The following is a 19,018-nucleotide window of genomic DNA, read 5'->3' as shown; positions in this document are numbered from 1 at the left end:
CCCCTTCCCTTTGTCTCTGGGAAAGCTGTACATCTGCTTTCCCCATCCTCCTCTACCTCTTACCCCCACACACACACATTTCAGCAGCTCTTCTAGTCGGCTAGCAGCAGGATGCCAAACACCCATTGCAAGAAATGACCTGTGCTAAGCACCCATGGTCTCAACACAGCTTTATTAAAAATTAAGTCGCAAATTATAACACTCGCTGGGGAAGACTTGCTTTCCTCCCAATTACAGTTAATAGAAGAAAATTAATGTAGCAATTAATGTGGCTGCTCTCACAGCCCAACACAATATGCAAGGGGCCACGGCTCCCGTTCTTAAACCACGGCTTGATGTCGGCAGAAGCGGGGCCTGGAGCTTAATAAAGTTTTGCTTTTCCTGTGTTTAAACTCTCCGGCCATAACTTACTTAAGAAACACACAAAAAGAGATTATTTAACATTTTAGAGGTTCCCATGAGCCATAAATCATTTCCACACACGCCATATTTGTTGAAAAGGACAGAATACATTCAATTTTACAGTATATTAAACTTCATCTAATTTGAGCGTAAGAACAGACCAGCAAAATAAATGACCAATTTCTGAAGCAGAAATTACCATTTGGTTGGTGCCATTACAGGGCTGCTGGTATTTTATCATGTTCTTAACATAATATTGCTTGTCTAGCGATGCATAGTTATAATGCTATTCCAAATTAGAAGGCGGTGAAAGAGAAGTGCACACAGTTTTTTTTTAATAGGCGTCATTTGTCAGATGTTATTCTGAGGGCTTTGTGCTGATGATAATATGCAGATTAAAGGAGAAGTAAATGGGGGCGGGGGCGAGCTGCCACCAGGAGGGAAGAGGTGCCCACTCCTGAGCTCCGAGACCCTCGGCTGTCAGGGAGCGAGGGATGGCCAGGTGGCCCCAGCCCCTGGACGCAGAGAACAGTAATTAATTGGCGCCAAAGCCTTCCAGGGAAAGGGAGCTTGTGGTGCTCAACAAAAAGCAAGATACTGCCTGGGATTCCAATGTGGGGTCTCAGCCTGCACGGTGACCACTGTCCTCCCCAGCGTTAGCAGAGCGCCGTGTCACTTCTGAAACGCTTTCATACCTGTTATCAGCCCGATGTGCAGAGAGCCCCCAGCGGGTAGTCACCTGTCTCCTGATCAAGCCCGTGTTAGGGAGGAAGGCACCAGGGTTTGGCCAAGGAGAAGGGACCGGCTAGAACGGTCCAAGTTGGGAAGCGGCCAGGCGGCCGTGCAAGGCCAGGCTGCCCAGGGCTCTGCTCATCGACTCAGCCGTTCCGTGCACACATAGTAATGAAGACCCTGGCAGGTGCCAGGCTCTGTGCCAGGTGCTATGAAAAACACAGAGCTTGGACCCTGACTCTCGGGAAAGCTCGCGGTCTAAGAAGGCGGCCAGGCACAGGGGTGGAAAGCGTGGATCTGGATGGAGGCTGCATGGGTTTGTATCCCGGCTCTGTCCCTTACAAGTTGACCATAAGCAGGCTACCTAACCTCTCTGTGCTTCACTTTTCTCATCTTGAAAAAGGGCACACTAGGGATGTCTGGGGGGCTCAGCGGTTAAGCGTCTGCCTTTGGCTCAGGTGGTGATCCCGGGGTCCCCGGATCAAGTCCCACGTCGGGCTCCCCACAGGGAGCCTGCTTCTCCCTTTGCCTGTGTGTCTGCCTCTCTCTCTGTCTCTCATGAATATATAAACAAAATCTTTAAAAATAAAAATAAAAGGAGCACACCAGTAGCACCTGTTATGCAGACCTAGGACAGTTAAACCAGAGACCCTGTGCTTTGGCCGGAGCCTGGCTCACTGCTAGCTGTTACCACCTGCTTTCCGGCTAGCCTGTGAACTCTGTCCCACCCTAATTCAGGTCATCACCTGCTCTCACCTAGCGTCCTCTGCCTCCCACCTGGTATCCCAGCCTCCTCTGCATAGAAAATCCTGGAAGAACATTGTGGAGAGAAAATGTGATCACGCTGCTCATCTGCTTCCCATCGGCCCTTTTGGTAAAGTCCAGACTCCATCCTGGCCTGTAAATGTCTGTGCGGTCAGGACTCCGGCCACCTCTCCCACCACTTACCCTCTGTAATTCTGCTCTCCAGCCACTTTGAATGACAAATAGCCCCAGAACTTTCTGCCTTCTCTCTCATTTATCCCCTCCCTCATTTCCTTGATTTTGCAAAAGCCATCCCCTCTTCTTAGAAGTTCTCCCTCAGATCTCAGCTTACAAACCACCTCCCCTGGAAAGCCAACCTTCATGTTCATGAATAGCTCAGATTTTAGGGGCACTTGGGTGGCTCAGTCAGTTGGGCAACTGAGGTTTGGTTTTGGCTCAGGTCATAATCTCAGGACCATGAGATTGAGCCCCTCTTCAGGCTCAGTGCTCAGCAGGGAGTCTGCTTGAGATTCTTTTTCTCCCTCTGCCCCTCCCCCTACTCATGCACATGAGCTCTCTCTCTCTCAAAAGAAAAAAAGAAATAACTGATGTGCTGCCCTCTCTGCCCCCTAAAGTAGGTTCCATCTAGACCCACTTCCAGAATGTGTAGAGTCTTCTTCACACCAACAACCAATTCCCCAACACCATTATGGTACCCAAGCATATAACTCTCCAACCCCAAATTCAATTGTGATGCCATCAACCCAGAGAGAGCACCAGAATCTAGGGTAGACGCCCTCCACTTCAGATACCAATTGCAAACCCTGATTGTTACCTGTGCTTCTGATCAGCTGATTATAATTCAGAGGTTCTCGTGATTTCCCCTTCCCTGGGTTCCATGAACTCACTAGAATTGCTCCCAGAACCTAGGAAACCCATTTACTCACAAGACAACCCGGTACAAAAGATATTAAAGGAAATGAATCAACAGCCAGATGAAAACATACAGAGGTCCCCAACAAAGGAGCTTCTGTCCCATTGGAGCTTGGGGGCCAGCAGGATGGCACATGGAAGTGTTCTGGGCTCCCCAACCTGTAAGCTTTCAGAACTACCACCTCCTTTTGAATTTTTATGGAGGCTTTATTACACAGGCATGATTGATTAACTCACTGGCCATCAGTGCTTGATTTAAACCCTGGCTTCTCTCTCCTTACCCCTCACCCCCGCCCCACCAACCCTCTTTCCCAAACCTGGGAAGTTCCAAACTCTGTTCCAGGTTGGTTCACTTAGCAACCAGCCCCCATCCTTAGGTATTTCCCCAAAATCACCTCATCAACATCCATCCAGTTGTGGTGAAAAGGGGCTTGTGAGGATTAAGATATCCACTTCACCTTTATGGCTCTGACAAGATTTCAGGAACTGAGGGGCAAGAGACCCAACATTATCACAAAAGATCTTTCCCCTTGCTCTTATCACTTGGGAAATTCCAAGGGTTTGGGGAAGCTGTGAGCCAGGAACTATGGGCAAAGACCAAACAAACACACATGAGAAATATATTTTGGTCATCTCTATGCTCAAATATGTTATTTCTTCTAAATCACAATATGGCACCCCCACACCACCTTGTGTCTCCCTCTCAGTATCATGTTGCACTCCAGAATATAATCACTGGCCGTCTTGTTTATTGCTCCCAATGGAGTATGAGTCCCAGTAGAGTCAGGCCTGTGCCTTTCAAGTTCTCCACTTATATCCCAAGAACCAAGCACAGGACCTGGCATAGTGAAGGTGTTCGATAATTACTGGTTGAATAAATGAGTGAATAAATGAGACCCAGTAGCTTCTGAGCCTGGGCCTTGGCTTCGCCCTTTGTATCATCAAGACCCACAATACAACGTGAAGAGGCTTAAGGCTGGTGCGGTGCCAAGGTGTGCCAGGCTGAATCAGGGCTCCCCACAAGCCTCAGATTTATGCCCTATGCTCATGGCTGTGGGGCCAGCCTCCCAGATCACATAAATCACCATGCAGCAATCTGGCTCCCGAGCCAGGGAGCCTCCTAAGCTCACAGCACTTTGCAGAGGAGCCGCTGGAATTAGGCATAAATCCACTTCTTGATTGAATAAGCAAACACCCCACTGCTCGAAATGATTTACTAAATTACAATGCACAGTGACAGACTTGGGAGATTTGGAGCATGGACCTGCTTAGCAATCGGACCTCCTCCAACTCCATAGCTTCCTCCACCCCTACCCCTCCCCGGTTCCACCAATGACTTCTCTCCATCCACTCGCCCAAATGACCAACATTTACGGAGTACCCCCACCATGCCATGTTAGGTACATACACATAAATGATCTAATTTAAATTTAACTTATGCACCAACCCTAGAAATTTGAGGTCATATCATTTTCCCCCTATTTTTTCAGGTGTGGGAACGGAGGTTCAGATTAGGAAACCCCCAATATCACACAGCTAGTAAGTAAGCAAAGTTGAGATCCCACAAAATATCCACCAAGCCCAAGAACATTTCTACTACCTCTAGACCCTCTCTCGTCGTATTTCCACTTTGCCCTCAAATACTTCTTCCCATTTCCTTTTTAAGCTTTTTCTTCTCCCCCCCCCAACTTCCCTGAAATGTAATAGACATATAAAAAAGGGGCACATAATTAATGTGTACATTTTGATAAGTTTGAACATAGGTATATACTCATGTCACCATCACTACAATCAAGGTAATGAAAATATTCATCACCACAAGTTACTCTGTGTCCCTTTATTGTGTTTTGTTTGTCTTTTGGTTTTTAATTGTTTGGGTTTGTTTTGGGGGGGACACTTCACAGAAGATCTACCCTCTTAACAAATGCTTAAGATGATACCTTATCTTTAACTATGGGCACTGTGTTGTACGGCACACTTCTGAAACTTACTCATCTTGCGTATCAATAACTTCAGTGCTCCCCCAACCCCCTCCCCTGGTAACGACCAATCACTGGCAACGATTTTAGATGTCTTACATAAGAGGAATCATGCAGCATTTGTCCTCCTGTGATCGATTTACTTCACTCGACAGAATATATCAAGGTGCATCCATGTTGTTGCTTCTTCTTTCTTTTGCTTGGGTGTGTCAGGATAGGGTAGGTTATGTGGAAGGGGAAGGACGGTGCTCTCAAGTTGCAGTGGCTTCATACCACAGAAGGTTCTCTATTTCTGTTGTTGTTATTCGGCCTATACATTTTTTTATTTTGTTTTGTTTTAAAGATTTATTTATCTGAGAGAGAGCAGGAGTAGAGAGAGGGGGAGAGAGAGAGACAGGGAGAGGGAGAGTCTCAAGCAGACTCCACACCTTCTGTGGAGCCCAATGTGGGGCTAGATCCCACAACTCTGAGATCGTGACCTGAGCAGACATCCAGAGTTGGGCGCTTATGACTGAGCCATTCAGGCACCTGCAGCCTTCACATTTAAGACAGTCAGGCTTGGAGTCACTCACACACTTGGGCTGGCATACTCTGTCCCCCTGGAATGCAGCATTTAGAACACAAGGCCATCTTGGTCACTATGGCAGGAAAAGAGAGGGAAGTTTAGCACTAGCAATTCAATGTCTTCCACTAAAAGGTACCCCTGACCTGGCTGCTTACAAGCCACTTGACATACCTAGTTATGTGATCCCACCGACCCATAATGGGATTCAAAATTATCATATGCCCTAGAAGATACGATTTTTTTCTTGATGAGCATTACCCAACACCCTCATGCTCCCCTCTTGTTCTCATTCAGTAGTCCATTCATTCAACAGATATTGACTGAGCTTATGCAATGTACAAGGGCAATGTGCTGACACTGGGAATATAGAAGCGAAGCAAAACGCACATGATCCCTGCACTCTAAAAGCTTACTTTGTGATTAGGGACACAGATACTAATCCAATTAGCATACAAGTAAACCGGGACTGTGTCAAGTTCCATAAGAGATAACCAAATGGTTTTATGAAAATCCATAACGGAAGTGTGATGTAACCTGGGAATCAGGAGAAGCTTTTATTCAGATAGTTTTTGATCACAAACAACAGAATCCACCTCTACCCAAATTAAAAAGACAAGAAAAGACAAGGAATGTGATCCAGTGATATAGGGTAGCTCACAGACTTGAATCTACATAACCTAGGATTCTTTCAATTCGAAATCTGGGCCAGATATGGCCCAGATATGGCCAGATATGTTTATATAAACATAAACATATGTTTATTTGGTGGAGTGCTATCTCCTTCCTAGCTGCAAGTCTAGGAACAAAAGTATCTGGCTTTTTCAGATGCCAAAAATGAATGACAAATGACAAATTGCAGCTACTCTGAGAAAGTAACAGCAGAGCTCATATAAAAACCAACAGAAAAAAAATTAAAAATAGAGGGCTAACAGAAGCTATCAAAAGAAATAAGAGAGCAATCATCTTATACTTTCCTTCTTCCATACTTAAAAATAATTCAAATTCATATAAAAGGAGAGAAGGTACTATAATGCAAGTCCAGGTATCCATCACTTTGCTTCAACAATTATGAACTAAATCCAGTTTCACTTGTACCCTCACCCACTTTATCCTGGCCCTATATCCATATTTAAAAATCCCAAACATCAAGTATATATATTTATGCAAAATAAGAACCTATTTAGAAAAACAACATAACCTTGATGTAATTATCACACCTAAAAATTATTTGATAGCCCCAAATATCTAATTAGCACTGACATCTCCTTGATTATCTTAAAAACTGTTATACAGCGTGACTGATATGAATCCAAATGAAATCCATATATTGTGATTCATTTACATGTCTCTTAACTCTATTTTAACATATAAGTCTGTCCTGTGTATATTTTCTCATAGTAGATAGGTAATAAGGCAGACACAAAGTCAGACACAGCCATACACACAAAAATGATAGGGACATAGTCATAGACATAGTTATAGGTACAGACATAAACCTAGACAGCAAAAACAAAACAAAACAAAAAACACCTGGGTCACTTGTTCTGAGGACATCCTTGTGGTCTGAATTTTGCCAGTTGTTCCTCTGTCCCCCATATCTCCTATAAATTGATGTGAGACTCAGAGGCTTGATATGATTCAAGTGCAAATTTTTGGCAAGATAAAATTATGGAAGATGCGTGCTTCTCTTGGAAGGCATGTAATTTCTGACTGTATTTTTGTGATGCCATTGTTAATTAATAAGTAGATCTACTAAATCATTAGGAGTTACAAAATGATGATATATGTGTCCTAGTAATACTTCTTTGTTCATTAGATGGCATATAAAACTAATATTGGAGAGTCAGGATAAATGCTAAAATGCTTCCTATTTACCAGTTTTCAAAACAATGTGTTGGTTCTTCAGTATTTTCTAACTGTAAACCTTAAACTGTTTGTTTAGAATCATCAAGAACTCATGAATTTAAATATACTTGACACTCTTTAATCCACTCAAGTTAGTATTTTTATTAATATTCTAATAGTCCCATTTTTGGCCACTGGGACCTTATCCAATTTTGGTTTCTGAGTCCTTGACTCAAGACTGGTACTTTCTGGTGGCTTTCTTGCTGTCTAGAATGACAACATATTTCAGTCTCATCTTGCACGTTCTATCCTAGTCCTAGATTCAGCCTTTTTGCCAATTAGCCTTCATTGCTTCGAATGGAAAAATGGTATGGTATTTAGAGATCATAATATGGGCACTAGTGGTGTCCATTGTCAGTGAGTTGATCATTGTTTCTGGGCCTTTTCAGTGGACTCCATACTTACTCATCTCTTTCTCTTCTTTAATCTATACTACCCCTTCTTGACCTATTGAAAGAGAGAATGACTTGTTCTGCACCTCATATATGACTGCTCAATTCCCACTGCCTCCCATACCATGGGGAAAACTATCATAATAAAGAAAAAGAGAAAGAGATTCAATGAAGGAATGTAGACTCAAACTCACTTTGGGTTAAAACTAGCATTCAGATTAATGTTAGGGCTGGTAGTTACCCACACCGGTAGTTATTTACACTGGCAGCTACTGGTGGTTAAATACACTAAGTTTCTATGATATAGGGCAGCCCAGGTGGCTAGCTGTTTAGCGCTGCCTTCAGCCCAGGGCCTGATTCTGGAGACCCGGGATCGATTCCTATGTCAGGTTCCCTGCATGGGGCCTGCTTCTCTCTCTGCCGATGTCTCTGCCTCTCTCTGTCTCTGTCTCTCATGAATAAATAAAATCTTTTTAAAAATGTTTCTATGAGATAGAACTTGCAAACATCCTATAACCTCATTATTCATATTTCTCATCCAACCCTAGCCCAGTGGAGGGGGTTGTATGTGAAAAAAAAATCAGTATCATTCTATGCATACGTACTATAATAGAACTTTCTTCAAAGGTGTGGATTTAGCACAATGCTGTGAGGATCTGATTGACTGGGACAGAAGAAAGCCAGGAAATTCTTCAAGGGAGAGTTGATACTTGTGCTACACCTAAAGAATTAATGGAAGTTTATCCAGCATATAAAGATAGAGCTTCTAAGTACAGGCAATAGCGTATCAAAGGAATTAAGTAATGCACAGGTAATTGTGCATACCTTGGGTTGGACTAGAATGAGCAAGATGATAGAGACATTACTTGAGTTTATTTCAGGACATGATAAGCTTGAGATGTTCAGGTGGCTATGCATAGGAATGCGCTGGATACCCTGAGGCTAGAGTTCGGGTAAGTGAGAGAAGAGTGTGCTCAGGGTGCCTCTTACATCTAGCTCTCTGTGAGAAGCCAGACCATAAACAGATTTTTATGCACAGCGGTCAATGCTTTAAACCAAGGCTACGGCTGATAGGATCAGGGCTTGGCCAAACCCAAGAGTCAGACAAACAGTCAGTGAAGTGGCCTGATGTGGAAATCTTGCCTGATATGGGCATGCTACATTTTGCCTAGTGACCACCTGATTATAAATAATGGGGAGTGTCAAATGGCTTAATCAGATTATTTCTCTTGGGAAGTTCACATAAGAGACAGAGGCAGAGAAATCCAGACATCCACAGAGGGAAGCAATAAATAGAAGCTGAGAGACAAGGGACGCTGGAGTGGAATCAGACAGGTTTCCAGTAGATACAGCATTATTAGAAATGGAGAAATGTTACCCAGAGGTCAAGACCCCAGAGATGCCTATGGATTCTGAATGACGTTCCTGTTCATTCTTTAGGGACAAGTGCTAACATAATTTCCTAATGTAGCAGGAAACTGCACCTGAGCTGGGACTGGAACTCCGATGCCCCTGACAGTTCCATCTAAATGACACCCCACTGCACATCCATGCCCAGTGTGCCTGAAGGGGATTCTTGTATAGGTGGAGAGGATGTTTTCTGGGTGTAAGGTCCAACAAAGGACATAGGCCATCATTAATGACAACAGGTGTGCCAAAGCTGATGGATTCTGTGAAACATGGGACACAGGTAACACTCCCTTTCTGGCCAAGGCAACCAGAGTTTTGCAGAGAACTAGGGACAAAATTCTTACCAAACTGTCATGGAACCCAACGCCACTTCAATAACTTGAGGACAAAGAGAGCCCCTGAAAACAAACATTTTTCGTATGCGCCATTAACAATAGAAGAGATGTCAATGAAATGGTGGTGAACAGAACTCAGGAAACCCAGTGAATTTATTTCCTTTTTCTCTGAGATACCCTGTGAACTCCCCGATTCCTGCGGAGTTAGCTGTGAGAGGAGAGTTTCCAACTACCAGCTGGGGCTGAGAGTCAGAGAGGTTCAGATAGCAGTGTCATCTCATCACAGGATCTCCAAACCTAGGGTCGGGTTACCTATACTCCCCTCAAGCGTCCCTGTCACTACAAGTTGACTTTCTTTTGTAATTTTAATGAGCCTAATTAACATCATCAGAGGAAATAAAAATATAGATTTGACTCTCAAGGGGCAGCATGGAGTGGTAGCTGAAACCTTTTCCAATTAACGCTTTCCTGCCTGACACTGGATCTGCTTTGGGCTTCCATGGGTAGCTCAGAAAACCTAGCAGGTTAATATATGAGTCCTCTGCTTGGGAATAATTGCCCCCAAGCAACTGATGTAACAGCCACTGTGCTGTCCTTTCTCTCAGAATCTCAGTGATCATCACACCGGTCTTTTTCTTTTTTTTTTTTTTATTTATGACAGTCACAGAGAGAGAAGGAGAGAGAGGCAGAGACATAGGCAGAGGGAGAAGCAGGCTCCATGCACCGGGAGCCCGACGTGGGATTCGATCCCGGGTCTCCAGGATCGCGCCCTGGGCCAAAGGCAGGCGCCAAACCACTGCGCCACCCAGGGATCCCCACACCGGTCTTTTTCAATGGAGTTATTTGTTTCCACCCAGAAAAGTCACTAGCGCAGGGGCAGAGCCAAGGAGATGCTTCATCGCAAATGCTTCTTGGTGATAACTGGATGCTTAATTTCTTTTCTCTACCCTTCTGTATCACCTTAAGTCAGATAACCAGCCAGGTCCCAGGTGTATGTAGGAAAGTAGAGTTTCGAGCAATTCATTGTCAATTCAGTGTCTTTCCCAGTTGGGTGGAGATAGCCCTTACTCAGCATCTTGGTCTGGAACACACACACACACACATACACACACACACACACTGGCTGAGGCATGCTCACGAGGGCCTGTGGCACCGGTGGAAGCTGATAACAGTAGCAGCCTTGATTCTGTTACTTTATGTAGTTTGACTTGGCCCCTCTCAACCTCTCTGTGACATTCCACCGAAGGGGCAATGAGCAGAGTGGCAGCTCTGTCAAGCCACAGCTGGATTTGCGTCCTGTGCCCTTGGGGAAGAAGTGGAGGAGGTGGGGATGTGGCCATCTCAGCCTGAAAAGGCTGCCAACGTGTGTCCAAAGCACCCACAGTCCATGTTGGCTTCCCTATGTGAGCACAAGCTTCCATCATCACAAACTGAGGAAACACGGAAGATCAGAACAAGACAAGGTTGCTCCACGGTAGGGAAAATGGGGCAGGCATTGCATGGAAGGAGGGAGAAGAGATCAGTGTGGTTCTGGTAGTCTGGATAGAATTACTTCATTTGGTTCACAAACAAATCTGGGGTCTTGGCATTGTGACTCATTTGCACACAGGAAAATGAGGCTCACCCTGGCAGTAATTGACCAGGAGAGTCCATCCCAGATTTTTTAAATTAAGATTTTATTTATCTATTCATGAGAGACACAGAGAGAGAGAGAGAGAGGCAGAGACACAGGCAGAGGGAGAAGCAGCTCCCTGCGGGGAGAGCCGATGCAGGACTCAATCCCAGGACCCAGGAATCACGACCTAAGCTGAAGGCAGATGCTCAATTACTGAGCCACCCACGTGCCCCCAACCCAGATTTTCTTGACACCAAAGATGATGAGCTTTTACCATTACACTTAGGTGCTTGCCAGCAGAATCTGAGCAACAGGGAGCAGCAAACCTAAAGGTGCGGTGGTGAAGATACACAGGTGGCCCAGGCACCCACCTGGGCACAGGTGGCCCAGGACCCCACTGGAGGCTTCCACCTCCCTGAGCTGACAAGAAGTTAAGCCTGGTGTCCTTCCTCCACCAAGCAGCTGGGAGACCCAGGAAAAGCCTGAAGTCCCTGGTTGGGAAGTAACTCTGTACTTGTTCTCCTGATTCTTGCTACCGACTGATTCAACCCGTCCTCTCTCACTAAGATCCAGCAGCAGCATCCTGTTTTCTCCAAAGTCTGTAATCAGAGATCCCTGGGTGGCTCAACAGTTTGGCGCCTGCCTTTGGCCCAGGGCATGATCCTGGAGTCCCGGGATCGAGTCCCACATCAGGCTCCTGGCATTGAGCCTGCTTCTCCCTCTGCCTGTGTCTCTGCCTCTCTCTCTCTCTCTCTATGTCTATCGTGAATAAATAAATAAAATCTTTAATAAAATAAAGTCTGTAATCAAAACCAGTCATAGAAGTGGTTTCAAAACTTCAGTGAGATATCCTGCCTTTCCTTTATTCAAAAGTCTCCAACGGCTCCCCCAGTCTCAGCATTCAAGCCAAAGTACTTACGGTGACATACATAGCTGTTCCCTTCCAGCATCGCCCCCTCTTGAGACTGCTTGCGGTGGTATGCCTAGTGCGTGCATACAGAAGGCACTCCATAAATGTTTGCTCGGTGAAGAGCAAATGAGGCAGAAGCCTCCTGCAGGTCCGGGTGTCAAGGTGAATGTCCTGGGGAATGGCTCTCATTGACGATCTCTGCCTCCTAATGTTCAAAACCTTTGCATAAACCCATCCCTTGTGTGTGGGTAGGACCTGTGACTTGCTTCTAGCCAACAGAACATGGCATGGCTCATGGGGAATGCGCAGCAATGTGTACGTGATGATGTACTAAGACTGTAGTGCTGGGGCGCCCGGGTGGTCCAGGTCGCTGAGCATCTGCCTTTGGCTCAGGTCATGATTCCAGGGTCCTGGAATCAAGCCCCACATTGGACTCTCTGCTCAGCAGGGAGTCTCCTTCTCCCTCTGCCTCTGACCTTATCCTGGCATATATTCTCTCTCTCTCTCTCTCTCTCTCAAATATATAAATAAAATCTTAAAAAAAAAAGATTGTAGTGTTCATCTTGCTAGATTCTCTCTGACCCCCTGCTGACCTTGGGTAAGCAAGTCGCCATGTTGTGGGCTACCTATCACAAGACCTATGAGTCCAGGAACTGAAGGTCACCTCTAGAAGCTGAGGGTGGCCTCCGGTCAACAGCCAGCAATAAATTGACACCCTCAGTGTTATAATCATAACGAATTGCAATAATCCGACAAAGGAAGGTCTTTGCTGCCTGTAGTCCTTGCCAACATCTTGACTACAACCACCGAAGGCCCTGAGCAGGGGACCCAGTTTAAGCCATGCTTGGCTCCCAGAACTGTAAAATAATAAACATGTGTTGCTTTCAGCTTCTAAGTTTTTGATCGTTTGTTATGCAGACGTAGAAAACTAATACAAACAGGCTGATATTCATGGTCTGTTAACCATCCTATGGAGGGTCTTAGGTCAAAAATGATGTATCTGTTAGCTTTTGCTGTGTGACAAGCCACTGCAAGACCTTCGTGATCTGAAACAACAACCATTTTAGCTCACGTCTCTGTGAGTTAACCAAGTGCTTCTTATGGTCTAAGCCAACAGGACCCATCTCTACTGAACTCCCCCATGCATCTGTGAGTCACTGGCAGGTCAGCTGGATTATCTGTGATGGCCTCTCCCACAGGTGTAATGGTTGGCAGGCCCTTAGTTTGTGTGAGGGGAGACACTGGGTCATGTGATTTTCACCATCTGCCAGGCTAGTTTGGGCTTCTTCACACAGCAGTGCTGGGGTGTAAAGGGCAGCAAGACACAGTGAGCCTCAGTGCCTGTGCGCTACTTAAGGCCCTGCCTATGGCTACGTCACATTTACTATCACCCCTTAGCCAAAGCAAGTCACATGTCTAACCTAGAGTCAAGCGTGCAAAACAGACACCACCTCTTAATGAACAGAGCGACAAAATCACGCTGCCAAGGAACACAGGGATGGGAGGAAACTGTGGCCATTTGTGCACTCTACTTCAAGGAGAGTTGTTCTAGGTACCACTCACTGGTGGACTGAGGCCAGTATTTACCTTGAGATGAGGATGACTTGACATAAGGTAAGCTTTAATGGAGAGACAAGGACCCAGGGCAGTGATCACCCTAGCGGTACTGAGCTGGAACTGGGATTTAGAGCCCTCCTTCCCCTTCTTCCAGCTTGCTCTCCCAGATGAGACCTTCCCTAAGAATTTCTAGTGCATCTAAGATTACTCCTTGTCATTCCTCTTGCCTATATATTCCATTGTAAAGATCTGGAACTTCTTTCTTCATATTGCTTTCCCCATTCATTTGTCATTCAAGTCCCTACAGTAAACTAGCCCTTAATTAACTCTCCTGTTTACACAAACCGTCCTCTTTTTCTTTTTTCTTTCTTTACGATTTATCTATTTATTTGAGAGAGAGAGAGAGAGAGAGAGAGAGAGAGAGAGAGAGAAAACACAAATGGGATGGGTAGGGAGAGGGAGAGAGAGAATCCCATGCAAACGCCCCACTGAGCATGGAACCTAATGAGGGGCTCAATCTCATAACGCCTGGATCATGACCTAAGCCAAAACCAAGGGTTGGATGCTTAACCAACTGAGCGACCCAGGTGCTCCCACCTTCTCATTTTTTACACAAAATTTCTTTCTTTATATATCTAGCACCAACATTTATAAGCACATACCTGTGTACACAGACACACACACACAGAGACCTTATTCTTTCAGACTCCCTTGACCTTTTACATTTTCCTTCATGCTTGTCAAGTGGATCTTAAATAGCAGAAGTCTTTCCAAGCCTTCTTTACATCTCCAAAATTTCTCTGTGGGAGGGGAGGAAGCACTTGCAAAACAAAACATTCTAGAAACCAGGGCACAGTGCAGAAGAAGCTTCTTTCCATGTTTGAGGATCTTCCCCAGAACCCACCTGTGAAGCCCAGACAAGGAGAAGTCATTTTTCCTGAACTTGGATCCATGGTAAGAAGAAGGCCAAGAAGAAGGAACAGATGCAGCTAACACACATAACTAAACAGTGCCCAAAGTCAAGGATTAAAATGGAGGGAGGACTGGGGATCTAGAGGGATCCCACTGGAGACTGTCAATCCCACCTTCCTACTGGAATCACCCAGGGAACTTCACAACATATCAGTATTTGCCCTCCAGGCCCCTGTGAATCTGATGCCATCAGTCTACAGTTGGGCCAGGTTATCAGACTGTTATACAAGCTCCCCTGAGGACTCTTGTAGGCAGCCATGGTGAAAACCACGGAGCCAAGAAACAGCCAGAAAATTTCATGTCTCTTGCTATAATATGAATGAAATTATTTTTTAAAGATTTATTTTTTATTTGAGAGAGAACAGGGGGAGGGGCAGAGGGAAAGAGGGAGCGAATCTCAAGCAGACTCCATGCTGAGCTTGGAACCCAACACGGGGCTCTATCCCAGGACCCCGAGATCATGACCTTAGCTGAAATCAAGAGTCAGACACAACCGACTGAGCCACCCAGGTGCCCCCTCGAATGCAATACTTAATTCTCAGCCTGCTTCCCACACCTTTTCCTTCCTTTCCCTGCTGTAGATCTCATTTCCCCAACTCTCCCACACCCCAGCAATACCAGTTCTATTCTCTTCTCATATGGTGAGCTTCCCCAGCTACTGAACCCGATGCACCTCACTTCGCTGCATAACACAACACTGCACCACAGTGAAGGTTCAGGGCAGGACAGGAGGAAGGCGACTCCTAGCATCACTGCGGAAGAATGCCACAGGCGAATTCAAAACACAGGGCTGTAGAGAAATTGGGTGTCCCACCCATTTCAAAGACCCTGAGGTAGAATACGATCATCTAGGACAGTGGTTCTCAGAGCCTGGTCCCCAGACCAGCAGCAGTAGCCTCACCCGGGAATTTGTTAGAAACGCAGGACCTGGCTCCTGCCCAATTAGAATCTCCGAGTGGGAAGGGGAGGTGCAGCAATCTGTGTTTTAACCAGCCTCCAGATAATTCCAATGCAAACTCACAACTGAGAATTGTTCTCGTGGATGTTCAAAACGATAGCTAGGCGAAAAACTAAATTATGCTTTGGGAAGCCTACGTATGTGCCATGCATCTTAAATGGATTCCCACCAACACATCTAAAGCCTACCATCCGGTGTTAGGATACAGACTACTCTTCACCTCACTTCTATTCGGTTCTCCTGCTCATTCATTCCATAAGAAGTGACAGCGCTGACTTGTCCTGGGCATAGGGAGCCTGCCCTCTCTTCGTGGGGGAGACACGTGAGCAAATAATCCTATCCCGGGTATAGACATCACTAGGCCTACACCTGCCCCGGAAGCCCAGCAGAGGGAGGCACTCATTGCACCTGCAGCACCAGGCAGGTGCCCAGAGAAAGCTGGCTGGCCCTGGGTCTCCAAAGAGGGCGATCATCCTGAGCTACAGAGGGAGGCAAGGCGCCCGGGCGGGAGAGCTGGCCAGTGAAGGACACCGAGACAGCAGAGACCGCGGTGTGGGCAGGGCACAGCCTTGGAGGCCTCAAGGCCCCTTGAATCAGGGGCCGCGGGGTCACAATCAGCAGGTGGAGGCTGGAATCCTGGGATCCGGAGCACGCGAGGAAATGTTTGAATCCAGGTTCTGCTGCAGTGCAATCTTGCACAGGGCAAATGCAAACCCTTCAGTCTGGGCTCATCCTTTCCTACCTGCAGATCCTTCCGCAAAGCCTGTCAGCTCCTGAGATCAATATTTCTGTGTCTTCTCCCCGGCCTGCTTCTCACTTCTCTTATCACAATGCTTCAAACAGGGCCTGTATCTTCCTCAGCCCACACCTGTCAGTGCTCGCTAGAGAGGCAGGAGTGTCATGGAGAGTGGGCCAAGGCCTCAGAGGTGCACTGCTCGGCTATCTTTGTTCACAACGGAGTGTGTGTGGGTGCGAACGTGTGCACACACATGCATGCACTTGGGCAAATTAGGAGCAGGAAGACATAGGCGTGACAAAGGGACTGTCATCACGACAATCTTTCAGGGCAGGAAAGCCATTTAGAAAATCACCTGGATCTTGCTCCTTCTGTTGTAAGTTTTTTTTTTTTTTTTAAAAATGGCCCAGGGGTGCCAGGGCAGCTCAGTCAGTTAAGCCTCTGCCTTTGGCTTAGGTCAAGATCCCAGGGTCCTGGGATCAAGCCCCACATAGGGCTCCCTGCTCAGCGGGGAGTCTGCTTCTCCCTCTCCTCGCTGCTCTCTTTCTCTCAAATAAATAAATAAAATCTTTAAAAAAAAAACAATGACCCAGAGAGGTCATCGATTTTCTGAAGTCACACAGCAATACTCATATTGGTAGGGAGCGTGGAGCAATTAGCTGTTCCCAAATTTAACTGCCTATGAGAAACTCCTGGGAAGCTTTTAAAAAATAAATTTTTGGGATTCCTGGGTGGCTCAGTGGTTTAGCGCCTGCCTTTGGCCCAGGGCGCGATCCTGGAGTCCCAGGATCGAGTCCCACATCGGGCTCCCAGCATGGAGCTTGCTTTGCCTTCTGCCTGTGTCTCTGCCTCTCTCTCTCTCTCTCTCTATCATAAATAAATAAATCTTTAAAAAAATAGATTCTTTAAAAATAAAGAAATAAATAATACAAATAAATAAAAATAGCTTGTTAGCATCTCTTTAGAATGGCTGAACTAAAATTTTTTAGAATATCTGTACCTTTTATAAAGCGGCCTAGATATTACGCTATATAACAAGTCTTGAGTACCACGATGTGGGATAAAAAGCCAGAGACCTGGAATGTGAAAAATTATAATTATTCTCATTCCCAGTTCTTAATTCATTCTGGCAAAAGCTGTAAAAGGGATTCATTGTTCATGAAACTAATTTCAGGATTAATGACTTCAGGCATGGCTGGATCCAGGGGCTCGGAGTGGTGTCATAATCTGTCTTCATTTCTTAGCTCTCCTTCCTTCTCAAGTGGTTTCTCCTCCACAGTGGCAAAAATGACCACTAATGACTCAGAGTTTGAATTTCATCTCCTTAGCAACTCTGGCAAAATGAGCACGTCTCTCAAACAACTCCATGAAAATTACCAGGATTAGGTCTCATTGCTCTGCCTGTCTCATACCCTACACCCATCCCTGAATCAACCACTGTGCTGGAGGAAGGCTCTAATTAGCCAACCTTAAACCACATGCCTACCCCAGATCCAAAAATTTATGGAGTGTATCCTGGAAATAAAGCAGGAATAGTTCCCAGAGAGAAAAACAGGGCTACCAGAGAAAGGGTGGTTAAGATTTAGGCCCAGAGAATAAAAACAATGAGAGAGTCACTACCCCTGGGTCCCAATTTGAGGCTCACCAATGCTAGAACTGGACCAGAACTGAAGTCTCCCAAGCAGAGTCTCCCATCAATCATACCAGGAGGAGGTGAGGTGCTTAGATGGTATCTAATACCATCACCAAGCAAGATCCTGCATTAGCTGTTCCTGCTAGCTGAATGACTGGACTTTAAAAAGCAGACCCTGATCACACGCCTCATAAAATCTCAGCTTCAGGGGTTGCCTCCTCTCCCTGGTTATTGCCCACTATTTATTCTCTCCCAGAAATACAGGTTACACACTTCCCAGGCTCACTCCCAGCTGTGTGTGGTCATGTGACTCTGAACCCTGCAATGCTACATCTTACCTCCTCCTCACTCAATGGGAAAGGGAGAGAAATGGGTCAGGGGCTTTGGACCATAAGAGGAACACAGAGGAAGCTCCATGCTGAGGGATGGTAGACCGACCAGCTCATCCTGGCTACCGCCTGGCTGCCCCTGTCTCTATCACAACAGCCTAGCCGACCCCTTGCTAATCAACTATCCTTAATTCTGCCAAATCCTTCACCTTCAGCTCCTTCCAAGTTCCGATCTTCATTCTTTTTTTTTTTTTAAGATTTTATTTATTTATGCATGAGAAACACAGAGACAAAGGCAGAGACACAGGCAGGGGGAGAAGTAGGCTCCATGTGGGGAGCCCAATGCTAGACTCAATCCCAGGATCCCGGGATCAGGACCTGAGCCAAAGGCAGACGCACAACCACTGAGCCACCCAGGTGTCCCTCCGGTCTTCATTCTATCATTTCCTGACTTTCTGATTCACTGGCAGTTTCCTTACTTTAGCTCATGACATGTGCCTCAGGACTCTGACTCTGAAGGTCTACTTTCCAGCTGGGAGAAATAAGAAACACAGTCATAGGACCATCCAGTGCTAGAGGGAGGAACAGTGCTGCAGGAAGGAACAGTCACCTCCAACTGGTTGTCAAATTCATTTCTAAATAATTTCTGGTCGCCTCAGAAGACAGCATTCAGACACTGTGGTGACCTTCTCGTGGTCAAGATAATGTCAGGGATCTTCAAAACAAAGATGAAATCTCTCTTTATTTAAAGCGTAGGGGGGATGCCTGGGTGGCTCAGTGGTCGAGCATCTGCCTTCGGGTCAGGTCAGGATCCTGGGATCCTGGGATCAAGTTCCACATCGGGCTCCCCACAGGGAGCCTGCTTCTCCCTCTGCCTGTGTCTCTACTTCTTACTCTGTGTCTCTCATGAA

Source organism: Nyctereutes procyonoides, unplaced genomic scaffold, assembly GCF_905146905.1.
Source record: "Nyctereutes procyonoides isolate TBG_1078 unplaced genomic scaffold, NYPRO_anot_genome, whole genome shotgun sequence".
Lineage (NCBI taxonomy): Eukaryota > Metazoa > Chordata > Mammalia > Carnivora > Canidae > Nyctereutes > Nyctereutes procyonoides.
Note: the sequence above shows the minus strand (reverse complement) of the source record.